We start from the raw sequence: 23,747 nt of genomic DNA on the forward strand, positions 1-23,747 counted from the left end.
TTATGAAGGTATATAAAAATATCAAGTTTAATCCAATATCAATATAACATTTATATAAAAATTAAATTTGTTATCAATTTGGAGAAGGACGAAATTGATTCATTTTAACAAAAATTGGGACTAGATTCAGATTAATTCATAACAAATATAGGGACTAAATTAAGACTAAAATAACAAATATAGGAACCAAATTGAGATTAAGTCAATGACGTGACGCTGGCAATGACATGTGACACTATCACTGCCACTGCTAAAGGGCACAATACTTATTTGAACGTGACAATTCTTTTTTTGTGTAAAAACTACAAAAAATTGAAAAAAAATATAAAAAAAATAAGAAAAACCATGAACTACTACATGACACATATTTAACACTATTAGCATAGTAGTAACGAAATTATGTAATTGTTACACATTTTCAAAAATAGGGACCCAATAAAGACGAGTCAAAATCTGAGGACAAAATTGAGATTTTTGAACAAAAACGAGGATCAAACGAAGGTTTATACCTTAAATTAATAAGGTGAGTCCTACTAAATTGGACTTTACGATCTTGACTCTTACTTTTTTTGTCACTTAAGATAATTTGTTTAAGATGGTTTAGAGATCTAACTATGAACAACAACCTATTAAAAATGTCTTAGAGTAAGTAAAGTGAATAGGGTACATTGATACAGTCAGATGTAATTCTAGTCCTTGTTTTTTCTTGCCACATAAGACATGTTTTAATGGTATGGATCAAGAGTATAACCATTGACACTGACCCATGAATAATACCTTGTGTTTTCATAAGGTGAATTTATCCTATTGAATGAGTTGGATCTAATCCATGTCTTTGTTTTTTCATAACACATAGGACAAGGTTTTATGGCATGGATTAGTGTATCTAACCATTAATGGTGACCTATGAACATTGTCTTATTTTACATAAACACAAATTAATATTGCATCTATAAATTAACTCAAATAAAAAATGAAACAAGTGTCCTCAGTTAAGGAATACATATTTCATTTCATTCTATCATTATTAATATGAAGGAATTCACAAATGCTAAACAATTTTCAAAATTTTTTATTACAGTACTGTATTGGAATGATTGAATATCACAAAAGAATGAAGGAACTACTTTGAATGTGTTTTTCTGAAAATTTTTAGAATCTCTTACACATTCCTAAATTTGAAGCAAAGAGTTTATAGTTTTGTGGATGCTGGTCAAGGCATAACTTAAAATACTCTATTGTTGTCAAACAAGAGTCACAAACAGTGATATTATTGTGTATGATGTCATTAAGATTGTAAATGTCATGGATATGTTGCACAATATTAGTTAGACATCTAAATTTTCTTCTATGATTGAATTATATATTACCTTTACATAGTTATTGATAAAATTGTGTGACTTATCTCGAAGTGGTTATGGACCACAATAACACCTTGTATAGGATTTGTGAATAAGTTAAAAAGTGTATCTTATATTTGAAGAGCTTGTTAGAAGCATGATGTTGAAATTTTTGAAGTTATATGTAAAGTAAATGTTTTGAAGCTAGCTTGTTTAATAAAAGATTAAAGGTTTGTTTACATATTTTTCTAATGAATAGTTTATCACATTTAGATCTAAATATTAATTTATTAGTATTATTTATAATAATAAAAATTATAGAACATGTTGTCTAAATTATATTAGTTATCAACTTGTCGTGTGCCTAACAAATTTACTATAATATTAGCATTAATTGCTAAAATACAATTTTATTCGCATAATTTTTCGAAAAATAAGGTAATAGGTAAAATGAATTTTACTGTAAAATTCTTGTTATTCCATTTTAAATGGATGAAATTCTTTAGAATCTTATGATTTCATATTTTATTAATCCCAATTACAAATTTACTACAATATTAGCATTAATTACTAAAATACAATTTTATTCGCATAATTTTTCAAAAAATAAGGTAATAGGTAAAATGAATTTTATTGTAAAATTCTTGTTATTCTATTTTAAATGGATGAAATTCTTTAGAATCTTATGATTTCATATTTTATTAATCCCAATTACAAAGTCTTAATCGTAAAATTCTTTTTAAAAAAATTAAAGTATCATTCATTCTTAAAAATTTTAAATTTTACTATGCTTTTTATGTGAAAAAAATCATTAAAAATCCCAATTGAATACATTTTACTAAAATTTATTTTTAATGATTGAACCTTCTCAAATTATTTATTTCCTTATAAGAACTAAAAAAAAATATTTATACTAAAATAATAGATGTTAAGAAGAATAAAAAACGAATTTCAATTTCGATTATCGCATTCTCTTCACCAATCCATTTACGTTAGTATTGTTTTCTAAAAGTTGATAAGTTTTATAGATTCACTATTTTTTTTGTCTTGGAGGTATATATCCATCATTTATGCCATTCAATCTATATATTTAGTAATTTTGTATCTTTTTTTCCCGTTAATATGGGATTTTTTTATTATTATTCTAGTATGTTAGGTCTAATAGCATTTTTTTTTTAAATTCATTAAGGTGTGAACTGTCAACTAAATTGACTTTTATAAAAGTTTCATGAAGTAGATTCAATTGGAATTTTAAAAGTTCTTAACAAAAAAGGTCTTGTGGTGTTTATTTAAATTTTGTAAATATTTTTATAAAATAAATTCTATGATATTTAATCAAGAATTATACAAATCGTAGTCTTAATTTGATTTTTATTTTAAATTGGTTTTTATAATTTGTAAATCATATTAGATATAAGAAAATTCTTCGTTAAGTAAGATAAAAGATTAAAAAAAATAGAACTCACTAATGGGAGAAAAGGTCCAAACACGAGGAGAAAAGATAATTGAATCATATTTTAAATTTTTTGAACATTTTGTAATATATGGTCTGATATTAAGTCGTCCAATGATTTTACATGAAAAAAAAATTTCTTAAGCAAATTTTGTCTAATAAAAAAATTTAAACACAATTCCAATTTAATAAATGTATTGCCTAAAAAGTTTTTTAAAATCTATTTTCACAAAAACACTCTTTCAAAAATTAATTATAGTTAAATATCATGTAATGTAAAGATATAAGCTATGATGCATGATACGTGTATCTGATACGACACGTATTCGATACGTCGATACATTTATTTTTAAAATAATAGAATACGTGATATATGAATAATGAAAAATGTACAATAATTCTTACAAACATAATAAATATATGATTGTTAATTTGTGAATCCAAATTTTTTAATTAGAGACCAATTATTTTGGTAGTCAAAATCTTGTAGCTAATGTTAATGACCAATTTAAAAATCAATTTCATCATTGAAACTATTTTAATTATCAATTTAGAGACTGATTATAATTTTTTGGAACTATTTTAGTTGTCAATTTGGTTACTTTATAGTGACTAATTATTTTTTGTCACTAAAATTTGTCACTATTCAAAGATTTTATTGTAATGTACTACTACTTTATAAATTAGATACTTCATTGATAAGTATCGTTAAAGTATTCTAAAGTATCAGACACGATACGTGTCGGGTACGGATACGTGACCCAAATTGAAGTATCGGTACATCATAGGATATAAGAGATAAGAAAGACTTACCGTGTGTTTTCTTAGTGAAAACAAAATAAAAAATATAGGAAGGAAGGGTTAAGTTGTGCTTTAAAAACCTTTTTAAATCTTTGTTTTGTAAAGTTTTATCTGATACTTGGCAGTTAAATAATAGTTTGTATGACACATGATATGTTAATGAGTTCTCAGAATCCCTTTTGAAAATAATTTCCTTTAATCAATTCAATAAAATTATCATGCAATATAATAGATTAAGGATAGAAGAAATACTAGTATTTTTATACCGGTTCATACGATAGCATGAACTATGTTCAATACTTGACCATCTAATAAATTTTTACTATGCAGATTACTACTGCAAAATAAAAAATAAGTATTATTTGAACAAAGTCACTCCTAGCTAAAATTCAAATATTTTTTGACACTCAATCATTCCTGGCTAAAAACTTGAGTATTCTTTATAACAAAACAACTTTTGACTAAAACTGAATATCCTTTGAATTGTTGTCACTCCTAGCTTAAACTCAAGTATTCTTTATAACTAGTCTACTATTGACTAAAATTGAGTATTTATTTTGTACCACAATTAATCCTAGCTAAAACTAAGTATTGTTTAGACTACAATGTGATCAACAAATCACAAATTTTTTTTCACTAGAGAGTGATTACATCTTTTGACGGTGATAAAGATAAGCATTATCTTCTAGTTTGCTAATAAACACAAACAATATTCTTCTAAAGCTTTTAGACACAAAAAATTTGACAACATTTTAGCACTTACAAATAATGGCGTAGCTTCTTCTTCTTGCAAAAAATTTGAAAACATTTTAGCACATGTCTTTATATAGGTACTTGAAGAATGTAGTTGTTGCAATTTCTTTTCTAGCATTTGTGAGAGTTTTCTACATGAAATAGTTTCTTCTTGCATCTAAGGCTTGAAGATGTATTAAATGCTTTTGGTGAAGAATTGAATGTGTGCAACTACTTTGGCTACACCATTGTAGTGCCAGAGCTTTACAAACTAAGGTAAATGATTTCTTTTCACCTTCGAGAATAAATCATGGGCTGACACAATTGACTGGCTTCACAATGTTGACATTTTCCGTTTCCAAATAAGTTATTTGCATGAAGCACCTTTAGTCATGCTCTCCAATAGATCTTTGATGTTGATGAGGGATCACAATATCATTTTGAGAGACTGAAGAAGCATATTTTCCATATAATCACAAAATAAACATTTTTAATGTTTGACATGTACTACAAAATACCTTAGTTTGCTTTTGCCGAATGTAGCATACTTATCGTATGTTTAAGCAACAACTTATTTGACTAAGTATACTTGCTTATGTGTGTATAAGAAAAACCTTATCATGTGCACAACACTTGTCTTCATCAAACGAAACACATTTTAAACACTAGCAATTGTCCTAGCCATATAACTTGCATTGATGGGTTAGACTAAATCCTTTGTGTCTGACACACTCTAATACACTCTAAATTATGCTTTATACTTAATTGCTTAATCACGTAATCAAAATCAAAGATAAGGTCTATTAAACTTGGATATAACACTGGTGTCTGTCTTAACCAAGGTTACATCTAGTTCTTTATCAACTAGTTAAGTTTTACTAGGCAGACCATTGATGAAAGATACAAATGAGTATTATTTGGACCTTATTTTCTCCTGGCTAAAACAAAGTATTATTTGAACCAAAATTACTCGTAGTTAAAACTGAGTATTATTTGGACAACAATCACTCTAGGCTAAAATTGAGTATTATTTGGACCATAATCACTTTTAATTAAACACAAAGTATTATTTGGAATACAACCATTGTTGAGTAAAACTGGGTATTATTTGGAACACATTCATCCACTTTTAACTAAACACAAAATATTATTTCAACAACATCAACTTTTGACTAAGAATGAAAGGTTTACAAAGAAAATTTATCTAAAATACCATTGGGCTACTCACTAAAAGAGAGTTTACATCTTACGAGAAATAGAATATATGATTCACTCTTTTATATGCTCTTAAACACGAACAAAGTTCCTCTTCACAACTACAAGTCTTGGAAGCTTAAGATCTTGTTCACGTTATTGTAGCAACACTTTATTGGTGATCGCTAGTCCTTATTTGCTTCCATTCTTAAAAGATCTTCTATAAATAGAGCGCTTGAGAATTAAAGTCGTTATACATCTTTCTTGTATCTAAGCATGTTTCAAGGCTTCAAGATGCATTAAATGACTTTGACTTAACATTGAATGTGTAGGACTTCTTTGGCAACACTTTTGATGCATGACAAAGCTTCATAGGCCTAGGTTGCTTTCTTTTTTCCACCTTCTTAGCGAAACGCAGGGCTTAACACAACTAGGTAACACTAACATCCTGCCTTTTGTAGAGAAGTTGTTTACATGAAGTAACTCTCAACACATTCTTCAAGAGATTTTTGATGTTGATAAGGTGTTGAAAGATCTTCTAAAAAGGATGAAAAATCGTATATATCTTAGAACCATGAAACAAGCATTTCTTCAATTTTGGCATGTACTATAAAATTCTCAAAGCTTGCATATGTCAAACGAAGTATACTTATTTAAGCAAAAACTTATTTAACTAAATTTACTTGTGTTTGTTTAAGAAAAAAAACTTATAAGAAATGCATATGCATATCACTTGTATGTGTCAAACGAAACATATTTTAATTAGAGTTTGCATTTGTCCAAATATACAAGTTGTGTCTAATTTTATTTTTTATCAGCTAAGAATATATATATATAATAAAGCACTTATGGTACTCTAAATATTTACATGTAGTAATCTCAATATGATTAGTTATAACAATTTTAATATAGATAATTTTGTACCCTTCTTAAGAACATACCCATCTAAAACAATGCGACATGTTCATGGTGATTTAGGAACCACCTTAGAACCTGTATGGATTAATAAAACATAACATTTATCATATGCTATTGTAGTTAATGCATTATGCGACAGTCTAAATTGCAACCAATATCCTATTTGTTACAAGAGATACTCACATTTAGCATTTACTCATATTGCAAAGTTTATTGTTCTTGTTGAGAGGACTCGGGTTCGAATCGTATGTAAGTCAAAATTGTGTGTTATTTTATTTGTGCATTTTGGTAATATAATTGATCATGATGAGTCATAATAAAATCCTAAATCTATAGGAATTATTACGAAACATGAATTAGTTGAATGGTTATGCATTGGCTTGGTAATTGCATGGGTGTGTGTTTGAACCTTGGTAGACAAAAAATAAGCTTTCCTTTTTTTTTGCCAAAATTCTTTTTGGCATGAATGTGAAAAGCCAGAAACCCTAGTTGGCAGAGGGGCAGCCAAGGAGGCTGGAAAACCAACTCATGATGGTCCTTGAATGGCAATTACAATCACCATTAAAGTGATTTTCGTTTTCTTTCCATTAACCACCATTAAGGCTTAGTTAATTGGCCAATCAAAGGGAGGATAAAGAGGTTTGAAGACGGTTGTTAGTGAGAACTGGGAGGAGAGGTTTTATAGAGTATCAAAGTGCTAACTGTGTGAGAATGAGAGTTGAACTAGGGAAGCACTAAGGAGATTATTATTGATCGAGGAAGAAGCTCAATAACCATCAATTTTAAGCTAGGAATCCAGGTTAGGGGAGCTGAACTCGAGTTTGATTGTGTTTATAGTAGTTTCATATATTGTATGAATTATTGTTATTGATTTTGTACCGTTGTATCAAATTCTGCATGTTTCTAGAAATTTTCCAGAAACCGCTTAGCGGGCCTTCAAAGCCGCCAGGCAACTCATCCCTTTTTTGTGCAAATTATGGGTTCTTGAGAGGAACCGCTTGGCGGCACGAACTGGCTGCCAGGTGACGCATGTTTCCCAACCCAACTTTGTGGGTTTTGTTTGAATGGTCTGGCAGTGATGAGTACCCGTCAGACGACGCAAGCTAGTTTGGCAAAATTTTGATTTTTTGGGAGTTCTTGGTCGATTCTGATGGTAGGAAATTGATTATTACTAGAGAATGGAGTTCTGATTGCAATTAATTGGTAAACTGCGAGGGGATTTGGGGTTAATTGGATGAAAATGATAGGTATGTATATTAGGGTTTGAACATTTGGGGATTTGCATTTTGGAGTGAATTACGTAGACAAAAATAATATAATTCTGCATATTGGAAGCCTAATATATTATTAGTAATCATAATCGTATAATAGAAGTGTATTGAGTGGAAAATTGAGAGATTGATATGAAATGGGGAAATTAGGTTCTTGGAGGTGCAAGGAGAAATTATGGTTTTTCATAATTGGTTGAACCGCCTGGCGGTAGGCCTGGTGGTAGGCTATGTGCCACCAGGCGCCAACGCAGGGAAAGTGATTTTTTGCGTGGCTGTGAGGAGAAATGATGGGTTTGGGATTCTTGGAAATCACATTAATGTTGAATGGGGAATTGAGAAATTGTCTGGTCAGAGGTCTAGGGTGATTATATATATATATATATATATATATATATATATATATATATATATATATATATATATATATATATATATATATATATATATATATATATAATTTAGTATGAATGTATTTGAGGGGTAATGGAGCGTTGGAAGATTCATGATAATAATAACAGTGCAATAGAAAGTATTATTATACTAAAGTATTGTTGGATTGAGAGTGATAGTACAATTAGGAGCTAAGAGTACTAAATGGAGATGCATTAGTTGGATATGAAATATATGTTATTCTGTGATAAGGTTCCTAGGTAGGGTAAGACTCCAAATGGAAATGGTATAATGGTACTGGACATGATTTGGCAGTGGTGTGGTGAAAATGAATAAGGATCTTAAAGTGTGGTTAAATACATGACTTAAAGAGTCCATAGATATAAAGCTAATGTAATTATTGAGTAAATGGAAAATGGTGGAACCAAGACATAGGAGTCACAGATCATGATGGGATTAACTAAAATTAGATAGTTAAGTGGGAATGCAATGATTGGAGAAGGTGCTAAAGGGTTTTGTAGTGTCTAAACCAGTATTGCACGAGTACTGGTGTGGTGCCTAGTGGTGAGGTTTGACCCGCCAGGCGATAGCTACAATTCTAGGGGGCTATTGTGACGCGTGGTGCCTAGCAGTGAGGGTCATCTCGCCATGCGATACCTATAGAGGCAGCGTGTGGTAAGGCGCTTGGCACCTGGCGGCATATGTGTTCTGCTAGGCGATCTGGAGCTAGTTTTCGCCTGCCAGCTTTGGAGCAACGCCAGGCGATAACACAGAGGCAGAATCGTTGTGTGTTTTGGATGTGCGCGATCTACAAGGCTTTGGTGATACCTTAAAGATCGACTTGCTGGAGTGTTCCTTGAGTTGTGGCTCGGGATAGGGGTTAAACATGTGGCATTCCTTGAGTTGTGGCTCAAAATGACATCTCTTGAGTTGTGGCTCAAGATGGTGGATGAACATGAGGAATCCTTGAGTTATGGCTTGGATTGGCGAATGTTGCCAGTGTGAGTGTTCAAGTTGTGGCTCGTACGGATGGGTCCAGATAGATTGCCCTCCTCAGTATTAAGTTGACGAGTTTGGTAGTCTTGGGTCGTTACAAACTATGTTCGTATTGGAAACTCCACCTTGAATTACAAAGTATGGTCTGTAGCAGGTTTTCTGCACGTGTTCTACAAGTTTTGGCTTGTAGGTGTGGCAACAAGACATCTTGAGGTATTCATCTTAAGACCTAGATCATGGATGACATGGTGGTGGCCATGTTGGGTGAAATCAAAGGATATGAGTTCCTTTGATGTGTGTGGATAATTCATGAATTGTATGTATATGTTTTATACTGTTAGCTCACCCTATCTACTCGTGTTTGGCGATGATCGTGTATTGCATTACACGTGAGCAGATGATGTTGTAGGTGGATCTGGTGAGGCCTAGAGACAGAGCGAGGATAGACCGGAAGAAAAGACTTACAAGAGTTTTTATGTTTTATGGTTTTTGAATGAATTTGTAAACACGTATATGACTGACTTTTATACTTTATTCGAGTTTATAATTATAGATTTTGGAATAATTTTTAATGTAATAAATATTTTAAATTTCTCGCATTTTTGGAAAATGAATTTAAATAAATGAGATATTATTATTATGTTTTTATTTTATTATTTAAAATTCATAATATCCTAACGGGATGTTACAACCACCGCCTATCACATGACAAACAGAAAATAAGTGTGTAACAGTCTTCTCAATCTATTCACGAAACTCACCCGTAATACTACCGATCATTACAACTTTGTGTGCTAATTTGTCCTTCATTGGTACCTTTTTCAATAGGGTTCTCCACACAAAATTTTGGACACTTGGAAGGACTTTCAAACTCCAAAACAATTTAAACCAACTTATTTCTAATGACTAAATTGAATTCAATGCGTTTAATAAGATGTTGTACACATAAAACTATGTTTATACTATAGTTAAACATACAATCAAAACCACCTAAGATATATTGAAATTAAGATCTAACAACTAATCGAACCATATAATTTAAAATAAGTAAGGTTATATAACAAAATTTAGGATTTCAAAATAATTTGTAAGCAAATATTTTGAATATTTCCAATTTAATTACAATTTTTACTTTTGTGTGTCAAACTTTTAAATTAAATCACAGACAAAAAATTATATAATATTTTTTTTATTTCTCAAACAACAATATTTTTTTTCTTTTCTTTTTTTCATACAATGAAATAATCTATAAATTATTCTATTCTCCTTTCACTTTTTTCCAATCATTCCCTTCTATTTTGTTTCCTTTGATTATTTTTTTCCCTCACCATATTGGTCTTAAAAAATGTTTGAAGTCTAAATGAAATAGTGAGCCCTCCACTATGGCAATGGTGCAACAAAAAGAGGAATTGGTTAGGCAAAGAATTTAAGAGCGTGTATTGTGGTGGACATAATTGATAGAACTTCACTTGTGCTTATAATAATGAGGAATGACTTGAAAGTGAAACTAGGTAGGGTGCATGTGCTTCATGAGATTAGGTACTCATTCACTCAACCTAACCTTTGCTTAATATTCATTTATATCAATTAATCAAAGTTGGATCATATACTAAATAAGAACCATCAAGGAATTAAACATTAATTAATTTAGGGCATCATCAAAGTTCAACCATAGAGAAAGTAAATTGTGGGGGTCAAAATTCTAGTTATAATTCTCTAAAAACTGTATTAAACTATTATACTGATAAATTAATGTATCAAATTCTAATGGAAAATTAATGACTGTATGAACAATATGATATATATAAGAAAAAGAAAATCAATTATTATTTTATATTGTTTTCATTAGCAACATGGGATGAGTATACATATTGCGAATATAAAATATAGCACTTTTTCTTTTTGCATAACTATTATAAAATTTACAAATTCGGTCCTTTTAAAATTACCGGTTTTGCAAGCTTAATTAGTAGATTACTAGATTTGTAAGCTAACCCAAATGCTTGAAACTACAATATTTTAAACAGGAAAGTTACACAAGTTATCAACTAAAATAAATCTGATCTAGTGAAAGAGAAAAAGATAATTTCATTTAATTTGGTACATTTAAATTTGATACATGATATCTTAACAACGAAAAAAACTTTTAAATTAATATATTTTTTTATTTTTGTCATGTCATTATTTGGATTCACGTATAGGTTTATTTACATGTGAATTTTTATGTATGAAATTCAAATTTTAAAAAATGTAATATTTATTTCGTAAAATATACTTATTCAACTTATTTAATGTGAATTAGGTCTTAAATAGATAAAATTCATCCACTTATCCATCCCTACCTGTAGTAGTATATGTCTAAATACATGTCAATGGAACACTTGATACTTGAATCTAACATTTGTAGACTTTTTTTTTTCTGCAATAGATATTTTGAAATTTTATTAGGGTAATAATATTTTGAGAACTAAATTTTGACAACTTTCTCTTACAACCTAAGAAGATATCTTCTAAATAATTTTCGAATATAAAAAAAAAATGAGAAAATAGAAAAATAAAAAATTACTTAAAAAATATTATCTCATATTGTAAAAGTAAGTTATCAAAATTTAATCGTTAAGATATCATTGTCCATTTTATTAACATGGAGTATTAAGAATTTTATTTTCCAACCCAGACTTTTTTATTATTTCAGTACAATTACTTTTTTTCAAAAGACTAAATTTTCAGCAAATTGCAGGTTATTTGTTATTGTTGGAATTCTATTTCTCAAGAAACAAATTCTTATTAACATTTTTTTCTATTTTTATAAATTTGTATATTTATTTATAATAAATTATTTTATTAAAAATTTATATTTTTTTTCTAAACTCATGTGAATATAATTTTAAAAAGAAATATATTGAATTTAATATTTATCAATTAGTTGAGAATAAAAAATTAGAAGAGTGATTATAATAATAAGATAATTTAAATATATTATAATTATGGTAATAGAAAAATTATCATAATAAAATAGTATATATTTTTTGTAAAATTAATTTTAATAAATGTATATTTATTTGGTTAAAATAATTATGTAATCATTTTTTGTGTAAAATAAATTAGAAAAATAAAATAAAATAATATAATATGATTGTAACACCCCATTTAAATAATAACCTTAATTAAATGAAATGTCACACAGAATAATATAAGAGGCAAAGTCATGGAGTATAACGTCACTCCTTACAAATAACCAAGGTACTAAAAAATGAAATATTGAGGCACACCACGATGCCAATACAAAACGGAGTACACTTGTGGTGGCCTCTATTGCTTTGCAGAGCCAATTGCCAATGGGTTTCACCCTACCACTCACAAGGTTAGCCTTAAAATATCTAAGGCCTCCTGCTACTCTCACCACTTGAGTCAGTACGCTCTACGTGAGACTAACTGACTCTTTAGAGTGTTAGGATGCAATCTTTACCTTGAATCCTTACTAAATTATATAATGAGGCACTACCACGAACTTCATGGAATTACATCCTAAGTATAAGGCACCACCATGAACTCTCACTAACAGGGGTCATGGAATTACGTACACGTCCTGACCGTGAGGCGCCCCCACGCAACCATCGTGGAATTACGTCCTGACCAATGAGGCACCACCATGAAATCTCACATAGAGATTCATGGAACTACGTCCTAACCAATGAGGCACCACCACGAAACTATCGTGGAATTACGTCCTGACCACACTAACATCATGTTTCATCAACCAATATAAAATCATTGTCCATACCAATTCCATGTCGCTTTTATAACCAATCATCCCATACATGTCGCATGCCAAGATCATGCCAAACTCATCAATCCAGTCCATACAATCATGGATTTCACGCATATTCACATACCTCATACTTTAAATATAGCAAACCATCCAATCATACAACCAATAACAATTATGTGAGAAAACGAGTGGTTTGTGTCAGGTCTCGCTCAAGTTAGGAGCCCTTGCTCAGGCGAGAGGAGTGCTCTCGCTCAAACTGCAGTCTCTCACTTAGGCGAGACCGCGAACAAAGACCCTGGGAGGTTTTGCTAACGCTCGCTTAGGCGAGGCCATCTCGCCTAAGCGAGATGGTCTTTCGCTCAAAACTCAGTTTTCCCACCTGAGCGAGTGCTTGAGCAAAAACCCCTAGGCGAGCTTCTACTACTCTCGCTTAGGCGAGACGAGCTCGCTTGGGCGAAAGTAGTAGTTCTCCCTCATTGTTCCCCACATGCAAAGCCAGATATTCATCCAAAACAATAACCAATGCATACTCATTTCATCTTAAACACCACACAAGCACCAAAAATGCAAAACAGAACCAAATATAGGCAAAATGAATTTAAAATATGAAACCCTAGCTTCCCTTACCTGGAAAGAGCTAGCAAAATACTTCGACACTAAACAGCGGAGCACAACAACTCTAATAATGGATTAATGAGCTGGAAAAATAGTGGAATAGATTTTAAAATAGGCTTACTATGAAACCCTAACCGGAAATACGAAAATATGATTAGAGAGGAGAGGTATGAGTTGGAGAGCAACTTACGTGGAGCAGGAAATCGAGTTTGAGCTACTTGACCAAGATTGGGGCTAAACCCTAGCAGAGCACTATTTTAGGGAAAATAGAGAGGAGTAAGGCACTGATTTTTGCAAGTGAGTGCAGAATGGAAGTGTTAGGCTGCTTTAGGGGCCTTGACACCTTATGAGCCAGCCTTTAGGCCCATCTGATTAGGATAGGCCCTTAAAAATTATGACAGAAACATAAGTGGGCCTTACAATGATTGTAGGTGAAAATATTTGAAAAGAAATTCTATGTAAACTTAAATTATTCAAGTTTTTTAAAAAAAAATATATTAATTTAAATTTAGGTATTTATTTGTTGAAGTTATTAGTTATTCAAATTTAAATTTTTATATTTTTTTTCTATTTTAAAACTTTTTTTTATAAAAATTTATATTATTTATTTTTGTTTAAATAATTTTTTTTACCAATAAACCTATATATTTTACACTAATATTACTAATTTTTAACTTCACATTAAATTTCTTTTCAAATATTTCCACCTAGAATCATATCATTATTTAATTTTATTTTTCTAATGTGTTACACACAAAAATTTATTACATAAATTATTTTAACTAAATAAAGATACATTTATTAAAATTTATTTTTATAAAAAACAATCATAATTACAATATTTTATTATGATAATTTTTCTATTATCTTACAATATATTTAAATTATTTTATTATAATAACTCTTTTAAATTTTATCCTTAATTAATTTATAAATATTAAATTAAATATATTTTTAATATTTATATTCACCCCAGTTTATAAAAATATATGGTGTTAATAAAATAATTTACTATAAATAATATACAAATCCATAGAACTAGAGACAAATGTTGAAAATTTGTTTCTCGAAAAATAGAATTTCAACTGCAAAAGAAAAACCTGCAAAATTAGAAACGACATGATGAGAATTTAGTTTTTTGCAAAATAGAAATTGTGTAATTTGAAGAAAAAAAGGTTGATGATGTACTCACGTCAATAAAATTCAAAAGTGGTTTATAAAAATAAAAAATTCAACATTTGTAACAATATTAGATGATACCAAATAGGGAAAAGGAATGAAATTGGTTGATAGCATGTAACTTCAAGAATGATTTTACTATTTTTTTTAATGTGAAAGAATTCATTTAGTATCGGTCAAAAAAAAGTCGATGCTAAATAGTTATATTAGTACCAATTTTGTGTTACACATATATGTGACACTAAAATCATGGATGTTAATTCGTTAGATTTTGAGAGCTGAATCTAATTTATCACTAATTTTTAAATCAACTTTTTTTAATTGAAGTAATTTAACGTCAAATTGGCCAAATCTAATGACAATAACTTAAAAAAACTTTTACAATACCTTCATGTTCAAATAATATAAACGAAAAAATAAATAAAAATTATAATGGATTAAGTGTTCTTATAGGATGAAGTTGTACTCCACAAATCTTCTGAGTGGATATGGTACTCAATTGCTGGCTTGATGTCTTCCTACTCCGATGAAGCTTTGATGACGGTGCAGGGGTGTTTACAAAAACACTCTGATGCTTAAGTTAGCACTGGTAATGTCAGAGATTCAGAGAATATTTTAATGCATAATCAATGCATAGAACATGTGCTATTTATACCTTTTTTACCTGTCGGTCCTACCTGGAATGGACTTTTGGGCCCAAAATACCTCTTTTAACTGTTTTTAGATCCAGTGGCAGTGGGTGAAATTACGAGAAGAACCCTCAATAGTTGTTGGTAGGCAGTTTATGAGTCAATATGGATAGATACCACATACTTTATAGGGGATCCTAAGTATACGATATCCTGTAAGCGAACATGTGGGATCTGAGGGTTGGATACTTTTGGACCGCCTAGTTAGTTGAGTGTTTATGGCTGCTTTCCACACACTAAGGGATTCCTTAGTATGGAGTAAGCGGCTTCATGGTTGTTGATGGCTGCTTTCTCTATACTAAGGGGCTCCTTAGTACAGAATAAGCGACTTGGTGGTTTCGTTGATGGTTGCTTATTGCATACTAAGGGGTTCCTTAGTATAGAGTAAGCGGCTTCAGGACTGCTAATGTCCGCTTACTGCATCCTAAGGGGCTTCTTAGTATAGAGTAAGTGGCTTGGTGGTTTTGTTTATGGTTGCTTACTATATACTAAGGGGTTCCTTAGTATAGAGTAAGCGGCTTCAAGAATGTTGATGTACGCTTACTGCATACTAAGGGGCTCCTCAGTATAGAGTAAGCGGCTTGGTGATTTTGTTGATGGTTATTTACTGTATACTAAGGTTTCCTTAGTATAGAGTAAGCGTCTTCAGGACTACTAATGTCTGCTTACTGCATACTAAGGGGCTCTTCAGTATAGAGTAAGCGGCTTTGTGGTTTTGTTGATGGTTGTTTACTGTACACTAAGGGGTTCCTTAAGCGGCTTCAAGACTATTGATGTTCGCTTACTGCATACTAAGGGTCTCCTTAGTATATAGTAAGCAGCTTGGTGGTTTTGTTGATGGCTTATTGTATACTAAGGGGTTCCTTAGTATAGAGTAAACGACTTTAGGATTATTGATGTCCACTTACTTCATTCTAAGGAGTTCCTTAGTATAGAGTAAGCATCTTTGCTGATTTTCGATGGCTGTTTACCGTGTACTGTGTGTATTTGTTCTTGATCCATGGTATGGTTAGGACATCAGCCTCTCAGTCTTGAGGAGCGTAGCAACATATAGATTTATTGTATGGTTGGGTCGTTATGTTTTTGTGAGTTTGGGGCTGCTTACTTTTTGGTGGTTTTAGGCCACTATGTATATGTGAGTTTGGGGCTACTATGTTTGCTTTTTGGGTAGCCTTGAGTCACTATGTATCTGTTAGTTTGGGGCTGTTATGTTTTGCAATTTTCAATTGTGGTATTTGGTTGTGTACCACTATAGGTATACTAGCCTCCCAGTCTTGAGGAGCGTAGCAACGTATAAACTCTTTGTGTAGTTGATGTCGCTTTTTGTTTTTGAACGAGTTTGGCTGCTTTGGTTGTTTTAGCGAATTTGGACTGCTATGTTTTTTGTTTAGGTAGCCTTGAGCCGCTATGTATATGTGAGTTTGGGGTTGTTATGTTTTGCAATTTTCAATTGTGGTATTTGGTTGTGTACCACTATAGGTATACTAGCCTCCCAGTCTTGAGGAGCGTAGCGACGTATAGAATCATTGTGCAGTTGATGTCGTTGTTTGTTTTTTAGCGAGTTTGGTTGCTTTGTTTGTTTTAGCAAATTTGGGCCCTATGTTTGTTTTTTAGCAAGTTTGGGCCGTTATGTTTCGAGTATGCAATTACATGCGTTTACATCTTCTTGTCTTTGAAGTGTCTTTTTGGCTGCATACAAGTTCCTGACTCTTGATGGGACGTCAGGTAACTTGAAGTGACGTGACTGATGGTGATACTGTTTGGTGTCAGAGCATGCCTTTCGAAGCAATTTTTTGCGGTTGGGCCTTAGGCTTTCTTTAATTCTAATTGGTAGATGAAGAATTGCAACAGGGTTTTTAAATATGGTGGGGTTCATTTTAACTTAATCATAATTTCTTGCTTTTGATTCTATTTGGAACGCTCTCAAACTTTTCTTTGCTTTCTTCTTGCTTAATCCTTGTGTTGTTGTCGGTTACTTTGCAAAGGTATGTTGTCTTCTTTTAGTGATTCGAACTCCCGTGACTCTAGTGCGAGTTTTAGTGGTTTGACATTGGAGTTTTTAAGTAGTTCTTCTGAGTGTTTACATATGGAGTTGAAGAGGGAGGTTCGTGAGGACCTTCCCTGCGAGCATGCTGAGTCGTCTTGGTTGAAGAGGACCGGTTATGAGTGGGTTGTTGATGGTGTTAGGACATCTTTTTCTAAATATAGGTGGTCTCGGCTCCTGAAGGCTTGGTTGAGAAGTGTATACTTATTTGAGAGGAAATGTGATTTGGGTACGGTTTGCATTGAGCGGGTTAGTGGTGTTGAGTGTGTCTGTCATGGTAGGGAGGGGGCCAAAGAGGATTTCTTTTACATGTATTCTTGCATGTTCGTGAAGCTTCATATTCGCCTCCCGCTTAATGATTTTACCATGGGGGTTCTTCGTTTGCGAATGTGGTGCCTACCCAACTCCATCTAAATAGTTGGGGCAGCATGCAGGCGTTTAGGCTTTAGGATTGCTGATGTTCGCTTACTTCATATTAAGGGCTTCCTTAGTATAGAGTAAGCGGCTTCATGGATTTCTGGTTACTGTTTACCGTGTACTGTGTGTATTTGTTTTTTATCCATGATATGGTTGGGACATTAAGGAGATAGATGTAAATGAAGAAGATGAATGTAGATGAAGGTGATGAGTACGAATGAAAAAGATGAGGAAAATAATATGGATGAAGATAAGGAAAAAAATGTAGATGAAGGAGATGTATGAATGAAAAAGATTAATGTGAATAAAAGAGATGAATATGGATGAAAGAGCTGAGTGTGGATAATACGAGTGTGAGAAAAATTATGAATGTGAATGAAGATTAGTGTACACTAAAAGTGAGGAAATAAATTAAGTAAAGAGATTTGTCATCTTTAAATCTAGGTCTTTAAAAAATAACCTATAGTCCATATATAAAGAACGCACAAAGATTTTGAATATATAAATTAGTGTCGGGATAAACTTATGCTAAATTAAATAAATATAATTTTTTAGACAAATGAGGTTAGCGTCTGTAACATCCCATTTAATTAATAAGCGTAATTAAATGAAATGTCACACACAAATAGTACAACAGTGCAGTCCTGGGGTCTTAAACACACCCCTACAATCCTAGGCACACTACAATGCCAAAAGAAAACCAGTTAAAAGGCTAACGGAAGAAAGAAAAAGAGTATTAAAGAGCAAAGCAATACATGGGCCATAACCCTAACAAAAGCCCAACAAGAAAATCAAGTCCAACCCAAGTAGACTCTGCAGCGGAATCATCTCTCCCCTGTTGGCCACGAGAACCTCTCGCATCTACTCTTATCAATAAATTGATGATCATTGCAAAAGTATAAGGATAACATACAAGGCATTCAAACAAGAAAGGGTAAGCTAGAGCCAAAAAGATTTCATCAATGCAACCAAATATACTTTCACAGTCCAATATCCATATATCAACCAAGCATGTTATGACCTTTCAATCAATACACTAAGACTTGACTCGACTCATCTGGATACATATAACCTAGTCGGATTCAGCGGATGCTTACACTTGTGGTGGATACCTCTGCTCACCCCCGAGCTATGTGTCACAAGTGTTACAATGAATCAATTCCCTCACGCACAAGGTTAACCCTTAATGAGTTTCAGGCCTCCTGCTACTCTTACCACAGGAGTCAGTCTGCTCTAAGTGAGACTAACTGACTCCTTAGAGTGTCAGGATGCGATCCTTACCTTGAATCCTTACCAAGTTATATAGATGGGGCACCACCATGGACACCCACTAACAGGAGCCATGAAATTACGTCCCGACCACTGAAGCACGACCCTGAAGTCCCACCTAGAGACTTCAAGGAATTACGTACTGACCACATGTCAAACATATACAACAACCAAGTAACAGATACATATATCATGCATAGGAACCTCATACCAACATTTGTAGCCAACCCTCATTTATCATATGTTGAATCAATACCAACTCATTATTCCCAACCATGAATAAAGTGTTTCTCCTCATACTAAAATCATGCCACTGGATTACCAACCATTACGTCCATTGTTGCTCATGTGAAATTCGTGACCATATATATATATATATATATATATATATATATATATATATATATATATATATATATATATATATATATATGTATGTATCCAACCCCTCATGTATAATTCATATAAAGATCATGCCAAACTCATAACTCACACATATAATCATCTCCCAATCATGCATACTCATTCCCATTAAGCCATCATACAATATCTCAAACAAGCACAAGCTAAATGTCCAAGCACAGAGGGAAACCAACTCGGGGCGCAGTCTCGCCCAGCTCTTCGCTCAGGCTGGAGGGTCTCGCTCAAGCGAGAAGGACTCTCGCTCAGGCGAGCTCCATTCGCCTAGGCGAGAGCTCGACACACACACAACAGCGGCCTCTGCGCATTCTCGCTTAGGTGAGACTCCCTTCGCCTGAGCGAGACACTCGCTCGCTCAAAACTGAGTTGGTCGCCTGAGCGACCCCTCGCGAAAAAGGGTCTGGGCGAGCCCCTGCTCATCTCGCCTGGGCGAGATTATCAGATCTCGCCACTATTTTCCTGGGACAGCCATTCATACCAAGCCAAACTAACATACTAAAACATTTCACACATCCAGAACATCATACCAACCATAGAATCTTAGCACAACAACAAGAACAGCAGAAAAAAAAAAAACAAACACAAGGTTAGGTTCTAGCTTCCCTTACCTGGAATAAGCTAGAGCAAGACCTCGATGGTAGACACGGACGCAACAAATTAAGAAGTATGCTTAGGAGCTGGAAGAAACCACAGACATAATGCAAGATAAGCTCATTACAGAGGCTTAGTTGGGTAAAACACGAAAATAAACTAAGGAATGGATGGTACGAGATATAGGATGACTTACGTGGAGTAGGAAAGAGCTCGAGCGAACTTGAAAGCGGTGAGGAGACAAACCCTAGCAACGAGTGCGGTTGTTCAAGGAGGCAAATAGGGGTTCTGTTTTTACGAAAAAGAGTAGTATGGTTAGTGTTAGCGTATGTTAGGTCTGAATCTTCCTTATTGGGCCAGCTCTTAGACCCACCAGACGGGACAACCCTTAAAATAAAGGACAGAGAAATTAATGGGCCTTAAGCGTCCGCTAGCCCACGTCGACCTTATTTATTTTAGAATTAGTGTATATTGAGCCAATCCTAACTTAAACAAATAAAATATTAAAAATAAATAAGTTAACACTACTAAGTTAATGTTAATCTTATTTATTTTTTTTTTTTCTTCATATTTAATGGTTACCTTAATCGATGTTAACTTAAATTAATAAAATATTAAAACTAAATATGAATAGCCTCTCTCAACTAACCTTATATATTTTTAATATTTTTTTTCTAACTTAAATAAATATAAATATTAAAAATAGCATTCGTTAAACTAACACTAACCTTAATGGTATTTAGTTAGTGTGTGATAAGTTAATACTAACTCAAATATTTATTTAATAAAATAATTTAACAATAATTTTATCTATTTTTGACAAAAAAAAAATAATGTTTGCGTCGAATTAGATTTTCGCTTAATATTTAGAAAAATAAATTTATGTTCTCTTATAATAAAATTTCAGGATTCAATTTAACTGAGTATTGCAATTTTAATCAATCAAAAATATTAATATATTTACAATTTTAACAAACTAGTTTTTAGTAACATACAATTATAAGAACTATTTTACCATTTTATTCATTTGTAACATCAACTTAACTTTTCATTATAATTTTATACTTAATTTTGTGCTTTGTTAATGAGTCTAGAAATTAAGATGAAAGAGAATTTAAATAGACATTTTTACTTGAAATTTGGAACTCCAAAACATTATTCAGATACGTTAGTTATCTTGAAGAGTTGTATCTCAACAAACCTTACATGTTTTCATATTATCTCCACAAAGAAGTTATCATATTAACGGGGCAACCACTTTCTTCACATCTCAAACATAAGATAATGAATGGTCCTTTATGACGAACCCCCAAAACCATCAAATGTAGATAAGTTACATGCATGGAGATAAAACTTCATCATCAATGAATTCAAAACAAAATAACCAAAAACAAAACTCAAAAAAAGACATGCAACGCTCCCTCTCAATTTTTGGATATAATTTGATATTTATAGTTAAGTGGACTCTTTCAGTGTGCACAATTATTCACGCAATTGAAGAAGAAATTCCATCACATTCTCCTCACGGATTAAACTAATTTAATCACTCACATTAAAACATCATTAATCAACCTTTTCTTATGTCGTGTCTAATCACTAACCAAGGTTTTTTTGTGTCGTTATCTTCTCAATAACCCAATACCTATTGTGTTTTAATCTCATACTCAATATTGATATCATATTTTTACCAAAATCGTCGTTTTGGATTGACTTTAGATGTTTGATTTTGTTTGTGTGAATGGATAATCTTCTTACGTTTTATTATTATAATCATGGAGTTTCAATTTAATATTAATGCATTTAATTTAAAGCTTTTTTACTTTTTTTACGTCAAATGACCTGTTTTTTTACCTTTATTCCTATATCTTTTATTCTTTATTCGATAAAATTTGAAATCATCCTTTTTAATCCTAATAAAGTTTAGCTTTTTAGTTTTTTTATTCTTTTATTTTTCTAAAAATTTAAATTACAAATTTTATTATTAATATTTATTTTAAAATCAATAAATCACATTTACTATTTATTTATATATATATATATATATATATATATATATATATATATATATATATATATATATATAAAATTTGTGTGCGTCACGCATATATAATTATATTTCTGCATGAAAAAGACAAAAAAATAGATGAATTTGATGTGAAAGTGTTATTTTTGTGAATGATTCGAAGGGCGTGTGATAATCAAATATATTTATAATATAATGGTTTGTGATGCTTTCTATATGTAAAAATGACGATCATGCTGTGTTGAGAAATACGTAACTGAATACTTAAAATAGGTTTAATTACTCGGACGATACCCATTTTGGTACATGTGTGTCAATCTGGTATCCGTTTTTAAAAAAAGTATCAATTGTATTCCAACTTTTGAAAAAGTGTTTCAATTAGGTTCCTTTCAGACGGAGTTAACTAACGCCGTTAGTCAACGTGCCCTGTGTCAGTATGTGATTTTTTTATTTTTCTTTTTATTTTTTAAATTTTTTTTTTAAAATTTTTTAAATTTTTTTTTAAATTTTTTGAAAAAAAAAAGTAAAAATGCCACGTGTCAGGGGTATGTGACACGTGGCATTGTGTTGATTTCGATTTAGTCCCTATATATGTCTTTTTGATTCAATTTGGTACCCACTTATGTGTATCTGATTCAATTTTGTCCCAATTTTTTTAATAAGAAAATTATGTGTACCTGTTTATTATTTTTTTTTTCCAAAATAGAACAATATTGTCTCTTACTAATTTTAAACCAAAATTTCTATTTGTCTGAATGTTATACTAATATTTTTTATTAAAAATGATTTAATAAAATGACTTTTACCACTAAATTTTAATATAAATATCAAATACTTAATTTTTGTAAAAGTTTTATACTTAATTACTTTTAATTTTATAAAAAATGGATTTTAATTATTAAAAAAAATTAGGTCAAGATTGAATCAGATACACATAAGTAGGTACTAAATTGAAACAAAAAGACATATATGGAGACCAAAACGAAATCAACACAATGATACCTGATAGTGACACTGAATGCCACGTGTCACACACAGAGACCTGACACGTGGCATTTTTTTTTCAAAAAATTTAAAAAAAATTTAAAAAATTTAAAAAATAAAAAAAAACACAGACTGACACGTGGCACGTTGACTAACGACGTTAGTCAACTCCGTCTGAAAGGGACCTAATTGAAGCACTTTTTCAAAAGTTGGGATGCAATTGATATTTTTTTAAAAGCGGGTACCAGATTGACATACCTGTACCAAAGTGGGTACCATCCGAGTAATTAAACCTTTAAAATACTATAATATTTGTTGTGAAGTATACATAATTGAATAAGTAAAATATTATAGTATGTTATGTTATTTTATTATTTTTCTTTAATTTTTTTTTTGTATTTTCCTTATTTTTCACTACTTACTCGTATTATTTAAAAATAATGAAAAGAAATATAAATATCATTTGTTAAGAAGAATAAAGAGAAAAAACACAAAAATGTGATCAACTCTACCAAATAATGGTTTCTTACTAGAAGATATTTCCTTTATTACACGATAGTTTTTTATTAGATGATAGTTCACTAGATGATTAATAAATGATATCTCATATGTGAGATTGTTTACTAAAATATCATCTGCTAAAAGAACT

Source organism: Vigna unguiculata, chromosome 10, assembly GCF_037176805.1.
Source record: "Vigna unguiculata cultivar grain cowpea cultivar isolate G323 ecotype 2 chromosome 10, ASM3717680v1, whole genome shotgun sequence".
NCBI classification, from domain to species: Eukaryota; Viridiplantae; Streptophyta; class Magnoliopsida; order Fabales; family Fabaceae; genus Vigna; species Vigna unguiculata.